Source organism: Bidens hawaiensis, unplaced genomic scaffold (genome assembly GCF_021521415.1).
Source record: "Bidens hawaiensis isolate Kalapana, Puna unplaced genomic scaffold, B.hawaiensis_p1.1 tig00069164_1, whole genome shotgun sequence".
Taxonomy (NCBI): Eukaryota; Viridiplantae; Streptophyta; class Magnoliopsida; order Asterales; family Asteraceae; genus Bidens; species Bidens hawaiensis.
The window spans coordinates 21,727-33,540 of record NW_027506630.1 but is presented as its reverse complement, the minus strand read 5'-3'; positions in this window follow the sequence as shown (position 1 = coordinate 33,540).

The window sequence follows — 11,814 nt, the reverse complement described above, 5'->3', positions numbered from 1 at the left end:
AGGCATCCTTGATTTAAACATTTGTTAGCCATAATCATAGAAATTATGCTAACTTGGCCAGCGTCTTTGTCCCCTTCAATTCGAATCGTTCGTTTGTCAGGGGCTTGAAGTTCAATGGATTTGCTATTGCAGATGATACGGGCTTGGTTATCGGATAACCAATCCATACCAAGTACAATGTCAAAACTAGCCAGACTCATGGGTAACAAACAAATAGGTAAAATGTAACCGGATAAGAGTATTTTTCCGTTTTCAAGAACTTCGGAGATTTTAACGATTTCACCGCTAGCAGTCTCGACGCTTAGAGTTTTATCTAATTTAGTTAATGGTTCGTCTAATAGACTACATAAACTATAATCTATAAAACTTAAGTTAGCACCCGAATCAAATAAAACTCTAGCATACGTGTCGTTGACTAGAAACGTACCGGTGATGGTTTCCGGCAAGTCGCGGCCCTTTTCGTGTCAATCACGAAGACTCGAGCGTTACCTTTCTTGTTTTTGCCACTTCCACCCGCACCACCAACAGTAGGCTTGTTCTTTGGGCACTCGAAACTTAAATGACCCATTTCCTTGCAATTGAAGCAAGTCATCTTCTTCTTCCAACAGTTAGCAGCATCATATCCCGTACGGTTACAGGACTCACAGACTTTAGGATATGGGGCGAAATTACATCGGCCCTTATGGTATCTCCTACAAGTCTTACATGGCGTAAAGTTGTTTCGGTTTACGCCTTTGCTTCTAAAGTTGGAACCTCCACCAGTCCTTCCTTGAGCAGTAGTTGGGTCACCTTCTTATCCTTTTCTTTGTTACGGACCATGCCGCCCATCAAGTATCCAGCTAACTCTATTGCGGAGTCGGCGGTTTGAGGCAAGTGAGACCTCACCATGTCGCGAATTTCTCGCGGCAGTCCCCAAATATATCTAGTTACTTTGCTGGATTCAGGGTTAACCAGCTGGGGAACAAGGCGACAATACTCGAGGAATTTGGTGTTATACTCTCGAAGATTTGTCCCTACGACCTTATGATTAAGGAACTTGGTTTGAACTTGATCAGTTTCGTGCATTGGACAAAACTTCGCCATCACCATGGCTTTGAACTCTTCCCATGACAAACTATACATTTTCTCTCTTCCCTTGCTCATTAACAGAGCATTCCACCATTCGTGTGCTTCACCCTTAAACATCAGAGCAGAGTACTGGATTTTCTCCTCCTCGGTGCACTTGCTTGTGATGACGAGAGTCTCCATCTCTTCGAGCCATCTCACAGTTGTGATAGCTCCCTTATCACCATGGAACTCTTTCGGTCCATAGTACTTAAAGTCCTTGAATGTACACCCACTCACTTTCAATTTCTTAAAACTTTTGTCTAATACCTTCGTCGGCATTAGACCCATGATCACTCTCTTCATCATGAGAGGGTTTTGGACGGGATTTCACAGACTTACGAGAGGGATGAACAGAAGGATTTACAGATAGAGAATGTCTAGATTGCCTAGATTGTGATCTCCACTCGGATTCCTCTCTCACCGCTTGCTTAATCATCTTTTGGATTTTGTTCATGTATTTCTCGGAATTTCTTCCTCTCGCTCGTTTTCATTCTCGGGGCCTTTCCCTTTATCTCTCATTTCTCTCTCTTTACGAGCATTCTCATTATTGTTACTTTGTTCAGACATTATCTTTCTTTTTCTTTATTGCTTTAAGTCTGAAATTTGAACAATATTTCTTTTTAAACATACATTTTTATTTCATATATACATATCTCTTTTAAGTATACATATCTTAAAAGATATGTATACTTCATATTACACATAAGTATATATATCGTTCCCACGATATATATAACTAGTCCTATCATTACAAGAGAATGTTTCAAACGTTCTTTATTTATATACATTACACATACAGGACTATTTTACACACACAGTCTTCACATGACCACCATTTTCTCCATCATCTCTAATCTCTCATAAACTTCTTCACGACTCTTGATAACTTGTTGCATTTGTGAAGGAGTTTCTCACTCATGCTCTTTTTATTCTTCTTTTCCTCATCCATTTTCCTTCTCCAGTCATCAGTCTCATGGAGAGCGTGATCCAGATGCTCTTCATAAGATTGGGGAATTACGTCAGGGTACCCATACTGTGGTGGCGGGTCACGGTAACCCAGTGTCACCATTTCGAAATGATTTCTTGGTTCAGGATATGGGACGTAATCCTCATTGGATGACAGATAGAGATAGGTCTTGGCGGCTTGATTCTGTTCGCGAATCTCGTCAGCCTGCTCTTGGATTGTCGGAATTCTTCCTTGAAATGGTGGAAAGCTTGATGAAGCCCGGTTTCTTAATTTCTCAAGGTGTTCAACATATGGGTCCATAGAACCATAGCTTGCATTATTGGAAGTGAGTGATCCATTAGTCGGGCTTGACATTTCGTTCGGGTTATCTGGATGTTCTTCTTCCATCCTTCCCTCGGACTCTTCAATTGGGTCCTCCTCACTATCTTCTTCGGAATCTTCTTCATTTTCAGATTCCTCCTTTTCTGTAGGCTCTTCCTCCTCCATAGGTTCCTCCTCTTTTTCTTGTTCATCTTCTTTCATTGGTTGCGTGAGTTCAATTGAAAGCTTCTAAAAAGTTTCAGTGGGTATCATTACTATCATCTTGGGTCTATGAGACTGCCCTTCATCATTGGTGGGTTGATAGTTGGCTTCACTGAGGGTGGAGCTTTCGGCATGCCACTCTTGTTGTTCAGTGAGATATTTCATCCACTCGGCGGATGGTTGAGAGTTCGGTAGGTATCCGGCTGGATAGTACTGTGTTGTCTCCATGGGTTGGAAGGTGAATGGATTTGACGGTGCATAACCAGTTGGGAAATATTGTGGTATCTCCGGGGTTTGGTATATAGGGATTTCTGGTGTTGGTACCTATGACGGTTGATACATTGGCATAGATGGTGGATGATAGCTTGAGTACCTTGGTGCCTCAACATTCTGCTTCAGTGGACTATCGGGGACATCAATCGGGTAATGTCGGCTTCCGGGGTAGTATACAGGTTTGGACAAATCGTGTTCCATGTCTTGATTGAAGTAGGCTTCATAATATCATTCGCTCATGTTGTCCTCAGGGTAGGGTTCAGCAATTCCGGCCTCCTTTTCCTTGCGCATGAAGTTCTCGATGTGAGCTTTGAACGACATCTATTAGTATATGTGGTTTAGAGTGTGGAGTGAGAAAGAAAGGTTACCAGCCTATCTTATCTGTAAAACACATAATCAATTAATTCCTATACTTGGATCGAAGCTTGGGTATTGTATTATGATACCCAATTCGCTAAGATCGATGGCTCTGATACCAACCCTGTTACACCCCCATCCAGGGCCTGGGAGCGTGACACATTAGTTGGTATCGTAGTTGTAATTAAATCAGAGTTGCGTTATATTTGCGGAAGACTTTGAAACTTTAAGGATCGAAATGTATATTATATAAGAGACGGGATTATAAACACCCGTTTCAAGTTATTACAAAAGATATATTTGTTTATATTTACAAAACCACCAGATTAAACTTATACAAAGTTATCCGAGCCATCAGATATTAGTACTTCGTTGTTTCAAGCTCTAACTTTGTTCACCTGCAAAATGTAATAAAATACGTTAGCAACGAATGCTGGTGAACACGCTGACGCAAAAATACTTTCTTTTACTTAATTACCCCTCGAGGCTACGCCTACCTCGGCCCATCATGGCTTAGGAATAATCAAGTCAAATAACATATTATAAACTAGAGCCTCTACACTAGGTCACCTCACAAACACCGCAATGTTTGACTTAGTTAAGTAACCATAAATATACACATACGGTCGTACTCCCTGCAGAGGAGCGTCCTACGACCAAGGGTGGTGCGATCATGCCCATACATCGCATAGTACCACCTATGTAAGGATCCAAACACACGTATACCACAGCCTGAGGGCTAGGTTCATACCCATAGTTATAATGGTTTTAGGAACACATAGTTCCTTGTAAACAATTTCAAATAACACGTTGACTTATTTTGAAAACAAGTTTAAAAGTTGGGGGCGTATTCACCTTGTCTCTTTAGGATCGGCTTCACTCACCGTCCAAGGGTCTTTCTCTTTCTTTTATCTCGAACCTATAGTTACGAGTATAAATATTTGTTAGTCGGATACACGATCCGGCTTAAGACCTTTAGTCTTATATCTCAATCCTCGATTGAACCTTTAGTTCAATTCTTTATTTACTTGAAAACCTCTTGTTTAAAAGTAAATTATAAACCTTTAGTTTATATCAAAACCCGACGTTTCTTCTTCTCCAAGAAACGTAATTATTTTCTTTATTATTTAAGAATACTCTTTATTCATTAAATAATATTTCTCATAACAAAGAATATATACATATATACTTACACACATATATATGTTTATCACATTATTCTATCATCATTCTTTTATTTATTTCTTTGTTATGTTATCTTTTCTTTTCTTTTATCGAGGTATCGAGTATATCCTTAACTTTAGGCCTAAACCTTGAATATAATATTAAATTATATTGAATTCATCATGACGCCTAACCTTAATGGCGTACCGAAATCCTAGGGACTTTGAGCAGCACTCCGATGCCGCTTTACTTCTCGATTGTCAAATGAGTACACCAAACTTCAATACTCGTCGACACACTTATCGAGATACATTGCCATTTCAACAACACCTTCTTGGTATGTGGGTGGAGGGTGGCACAACTCAAAGGAAACGATATTAAACAAACGAGGGATTCGAGGCACGTTTATCGAGATATAATGACACGTTTATCAAGGTAATGCTAGAGAGAGAGTAGAGAGAGGTGAGAGCAGGTTTTGGGATGCTTGGAATGAGATCCCATGGCCGCTATTTATAGGTAATATTTTGGACCTATCGCGTACCGCGATATAGGTCTGTCGAGTCGCCACTATAGGCTTGCCACGTGGCAGCTGGGTTGCCACGTGGTGACACGTGGCAGCACCCAGTGCCACCGTGTGCACACGTGTCACGCAATATCAGACACCCTATCGCGGTACGAGATGGGAGTCTCTTCTGACTCATCGCGTAGCGCGATGGGTTAGGAAAACCAATTTTTCATTTTTCACCCTCAAGTTTGGATTTTGACAATTTCTGTCCCTAGACTTTGGAAAGTTGATACTTTAAACTCGAAATTTTCATGATGTTACATTGGCCCAGGCGGATCAAACAATCGAATCAAACGAACTTATCAAACAAACAAACACGCGATATTGGGGTGACAACCCTCGACTCTTTTCATATAATCAAACGAACTTCACAAACGAACATAACTTCACGAACATACAAGGAGAAGAGACCTCTCTTGACTCTCTTTAACTCTCTCTTAACTCATACCAATAAAACTAATAAACTAGACCCTATTTATAGACCTACTAAACTTGCTCTCCAAGACATACTTTTCCTAAACCTACTACAATTCAAATAACTAAATTATAACTTAACAAAATAAACCCTTAACTTACTAATAATTCAAGATTAATCCTTCATATATACGTGTGAGGTGTACTAAAGTGTTGAAGATCACGTTAGAATGGTGAATTTCCAACCAATATTGTTGGTATTAACTATCTAGTTACATCATTGCTGACGTCAATTCTTATTATCACTATGTTATTTATTTATTTATTTATTTATTTATAAGTTGTTATTACTATAATCATAAGCTTTGTTTAGTGATAAAGGTGATCTCCAACCAGATGATTATGAGTTATATTCTCACTTAAAACATGGGTTAAGATAAACGGAAAAAAATTAGTTGTTCAATGGATTTACAATGAATTTGAATAATAATGCATTTAGTTTCTAGTTCAACGGGTTTACAATTAATTTTAATAATAATGTAAACAAGGTGGCCCGAGAAGATGGATCGAGAAAGAGGAGAGCCCCGAAAATGGAAAAGAGGCTTATATCTTCCTTTCAAATTTTGTTATCTTCTGTATTTTTATGTGTATCTAGTTTTCGTGTTTAACTTTTAAATGGTTTAGTATAAGTACTTGTTTAGTTTAATTAATTTTTAATATTTAATAAGCATCAGAAAGTTTAAGCCTACCGACCCAATCAACCAATTTAAACGATTGAATACATTCTCTTGGTCATAACCATTTAAAATGCTCACGCATTTGCATCAATGCTAAATTGGTATTAAGTTTTGCTTCAACCGTCTATTTTGAGAATAATAATAATTAAGGGATCAATCGGTCGTCAAACCTACTAGATGATGTGAAATGAGAAGTAGAAAACATAGAAGAGAGTATCTAGTTGCACGTGTGCCTTCCCCACAACTACCTTCTTTTGCCTTTGTTTGCAAGCCAAGAATAGTCGAATTTTGAAACAGTCAAACGTTCATTATACTTTCTTCAACATTACCATTTAATCTACAAATAACTAAACTATCTGTCATTTTCAACCAAGTAAAGATTTGCTATCGGATTATGATTTCGTGATCTTTACTTTGAAAAATGATGGATGAACAAATCAATGAGTTCATATAGCAAATATATTATATAATAATAAAAAATTTGTTATTAAATTCCCTTAAATGCACATCAATGTACATGATAATATTAAATAACATTTTGAATTTTGCATAAAATCATAATATTTTAAAGGTTTTCAACTTTCAATAAACAATTCTTTTCTTAGTATTTGACTACTTGTGAAAGGAGAGATGCCCATCACGCATAAAATCATCTAACATAATATATGAAAATGCCTTTTCTTATTATCTTTACATGCCTTCAAGGTAGTTTAAATCACATTATTTTATATTTCAAGAAACAAAAAATTTAGTTATGCTTTCCATCATGTTATAAGGGTGGACGGAGTGGCATTTATCGGTACCATTATATCTCATCTCTTCATTCGGTACCAATAAAAATGGTGTTTCCGTCTTCCCACAACTAGTTAACCCCGTTTCACACCTCGTCTGTTTCATTTTGACCTTTGTTCTTTGGGATCACGGGTAGCTACCCTGCTCGGCTTCATTTTGGTGGATTGGTGTTGTCGGAGGTACCGATGGTCATCCCAAGCCCACTGTGTTCACCCTAACTTAAAAAAATTATATAAAATGACAGGTGATATTTGTAACTTTTTGTTACTGATAATCCAAATTGTTTTCATGATCATCTTAAATATATATATATACATATATATATATATATATAAGCGAAACCTTTAAAAGCTCTCTTGTTTTTTTGAACATGAAGAAATAAAGAAGCCATTGCGATTGCCGAAAAACTAGGCCTACTAAAGGGACCAAAATAGAGGGAAAGTTAAGAGTTGTCATAGAATGGGTACCTCGATTGACTATTTGTACCTGTTATTATTATTTAGATTTTATATTTATTATTTATAATATCAATTTATAATATAAAGATATCTTATTATATATCTTATTATATATAAGGATATCTTACTTATTATAATTTGAGAATTATTATTATATAGATTTAAATATCTAAGTGAGTATATAATGTAGTTTTTTATCTTTCTACATGAAGGATTTCAAAAGGATATGGATGAGATTTTTTTCCTTCATTTTTTGCTCTTGTCTTCGAATTTCGTTTATTAAGTAAAAGCTTATTAAAAAGGAATTAGATTCTACTTACTTCGAATTTCTTTTATATTTCGATACATATAAAAGATACCCCAAATCGTTTTTTTATACTTGTTCCATATAGTCTGCTTTAACTCGAATGAATGTTCTGAAGAAACATCAATTAAGTTATGTTCTAGAAAAAGAGGATTCTTGCATTTTTGCCCTCTTGCTGAGAAAGCATTCATTTATCATTTATCGGTAAAATAACTTCTAATTAAAATACTTCAATTGGTACACGCAAGAAATAGGCCAATTCCGCAGCTTTTTGTTCCATTTCCCGTGGAGTAAAATTCTCATAAGTACGAGTCAATGGAATGGCTCCCTGGTCTCTTATATCCATATAAAGGACACGTCGATCATAAATACCCTCTTTAACTTCTATTCTGACGGATTGAATATCTTTTATAAGAAATCGGAGGAAGACCCGACGATTTTTTCCAGGAAATCCCCAACGAAAGATACACACTATTCCGTCTTTTATATCAAATCGATCATAACCACTACCTACATTCCACAAAATTGTGCACCACAAATATGAGCTAATAAAAAGACCCGCGATCCCATAGAAAGACATCACAATTCCTTGTGAAAAAAAAAACACGATTTGCTGAGACGGAAAGAAAGATATCAAATTTCTACCCAAGATAACTCGAGGTTCCAACCAACAAAAATCCTAATGAACCTAAGAAAAGGATAATAGCCCAACATAAATTACTTATTTTTCGAGCCCCTTTTATAGGTTCTATCCATATATGTTATGATCGAAGTCACTAGATTGCATTATTTGTAAATGAAGGTTTATCATGCATTTGACCCGAATTCACGGGTACGGGTCTCACCAAACCAACTGGGGTTCCTTAAACAGGTTATAATTAAAATTAATCTAACCAAATATTTAATATGAAAATCCTATAAAATAAGGATATACAAAAAATTAATATATGATTTTTTTAAAAAATATATTATTTATGATTAAAAAATGAATTTATAGTAAAAAAATAGCGGGTCATAGGTCTCACCAAACCTATATAGCTTTTAAACCAGATTATAATATTTCATTTATTTGTGAAACAATTTCATTATTAAATCCTAATTATATTATTAATTTGCTTATAATAAATAAAAATAAAATCCAAAAATATATATAGATATTATAAACGAATAAAAAAAATAATCCCGTAATACGGGAGATATTATTTAGTCATTAAATGAAATAAAATCAAATGACAGTCTATAGATTTTGTGGGTTAAATGAGTATTTTAAATTTTTTAATAAATAGATAAGTCAAAATGATTATTTGAATAATCAGTTTCCTTGTTGTACAAGAGTCCTACGCCACACCGAAACACGACCATTTCTCCTTCCTCTAGAACACCTAATATTAAACACAAGGTTGAGTTTTGTACTTTTGTTAGCTACTTCAAACTTTAGACAAAAATTCAAATATGAAATATATGTTAACAACGCATAATATGATTGACCAAAATTATAAAATTCAAATTCAAATTCAAATTCAAATTCAAATTCAAATAAATGCGTCACCAACTAACCACACTGAAATTCATCAATTATGATAAGAACCCCAAGTTTGACTTTTAAACTACAACCCTTCTATATATATACACACATAACATATATATCCATATATTCATTTTCATTCATCAATCACGCATATTGTAAGTTTGTAACTAACTAACTAACTCTCTCATTAGGCGGTTCCAACAGATTTTGAATCTGGAAACTGAAATTTAATTTGTAAGTAAATGCAAAAAGATATTATGAGTTTATTATCATCTTCTTCGGATATTGATCAATCGGTTGAAGCTATAAGCCGCGGATTCAATCAACAATTTGACTTAAATCGTGAAGAAGATGATGATTCTAAGCTTCCTCCAGATGTTCATGTAGCTGATGAAGAGCATGATGATAATAATAATAATGATGATGATGATTTTACGTTTATGTTCGTCGGAGACGACGAATCGGAGATTGACGGTGAGATTCGGGCGGTGTTTCCGTTATTCGATCAGAAGTTATTATTAGACGGTGAATATGAGGTTGAAGAAATAGATACATTACCGGTTCAGCCACCGGTGGATAAGATATTTATTCAATCGCCACGTCGATTTCCGACACCAGTACATGGAGACAACAATGACGAGACGACGGGAGATTATTGCGCTTGGTCGAAGAAATCGGATAACGTTATGGCGGAGTTGAGTAAGAAGAGCAACTCCACCGGATTCTCGAAGCTATGGAGGTTAAAGGAGAGAGGTGGCCGGAGCAATAGCTATGGGCGAGACGCGTTTGTGTTTTTTAGGAGTAATGATAGGAAGACGACGGAAGCGACAACAAGCAAGGGCTACGTGGCTGAAGACAAGAGTTCTGTTAGGAAGACGATGGAAGCTACTACTACAAGCAAGGCTGAAGACGTGAATGTTGCCAAAGGAAAGGCGAGAGTTGTGAAAAAGGCGAAAAAATCTATGGTGTCAGCGCACGAGGCTTATTTGAAGAGTAAAGAAGAAGAACGCAGACGGTCGTACCTGCCTTACCGGCCAGAGTTGATGGGGTTTTTCACTAATGTGCACGGTGGATTAACGAAGAATGTCCACCCTTATTAAATTGTTAAACCCTAAAGAAATTATTATTTCATTGTTTAGTTTGTTTATGATTTGAAGAAAATTCAACTCATTAGAAAAATTAGTTAATAGCTGGATCGTTTGATAGTTTTTCGTTTTTTTAGATCGTTTGATTTTGAAAGGCTATAATGATTCTGTAAAATGCGTAAATAAACGGAATAAAAGCTAAATTTTATGTAGTTCAAATGCTTACAAATACAATTATTTTTTTTTTTTTGAAAGGCGGCAATGACGGAATAAAAGCTAATATTATTAATTTTTTCTTTTTTGGATCTAGGTAATTCAAGTTCATTCTTGTTAATAAATAAGTTTGTAATCGAGTTAAAATGACGGTTTTGTTTGATTATTTATGTACCTATGTCCTATAACTATACCGAAAAAAGATGTTATAAATACAAACCGAGAAAAATCATACGTTTCTTAACCAGTATGATTTGTTTGTTTTTCTTTATAATAAGCTAAATTATAACAAAACTCGTTAGTTCCACCTAGTTAAATCATATATACAACGAAACTATATAACAAAGAGCCATATTGCTCTTAATTTAATTTAGTTGAATGCTTCTTATAAATGTGGTTAAATTTTGTTAATGACAAACTAGCCTTTGTCATATGAGGTCGTGCCTTATAATATGAAATTGGTAGATATTATTAAAACCAAAATGAATAAAGTTGTATAAAGTTGTTTTCTTTGTATTTGATTTTAATGCTAACAACTGTGAAGCTATGTTATTTTTGGATGCTTTCAGGATTTATGAAGGTAGTTTAAAACTTTAAAATCGCCAAACTGTAGCAATAAATAAAAAATCAATAATCACGTGACACAACCTTTATTTTTCACTTTTTCAGGACATAACAGAAAAATATCCTTTAGTTATTACTTACTAGAAAAGGCCAAACCAATAACATCATATGTTATTTAATTCAAATGAGATCCCTTCATTTTCATTATATTGTGGTTGAATAAAAAGGGTAACTTTACCATATAAACAAGTTTTTTTAGATGTTACACTCTTTTTTTATATAAATTCTTAAAAACGTTTAAATCTTTTTTATAAATAAAGCAAGACAAATGAAATATATATGATTTTTTTTAAATTGGAACACTTAATGAAAATAAATAACAGTTATCCAACAAAAGCCCAACTAAGTAAAGAGTCCATATAATCCAATATTTGAGTCCATTTCTTACTTACTTTACTTGGTTAGTTTATCTTCCTTTTGAAATGAAATCATTTTTCACTAGAGGTCTATACGGTACGGTTCAGTTATTAGTCTCAACAGATCCCCAAATCATTGGTTAATCTATTTTGTTAATCAATCAGTTTTCGGTTAATCAGTTAGGTCGGTTAGGTTTATTCGTTTATGTTTTTGGTTCAGCTCATTAATTTCGATTAACAATCAAAACCAAGTTTAGTCTCAAATGTTTTGCTTAGAAATACATGAAACAGATGTATACATACATGCAAAGAGGTTTGAGAACATGAAATAAATGTACAAATACATGA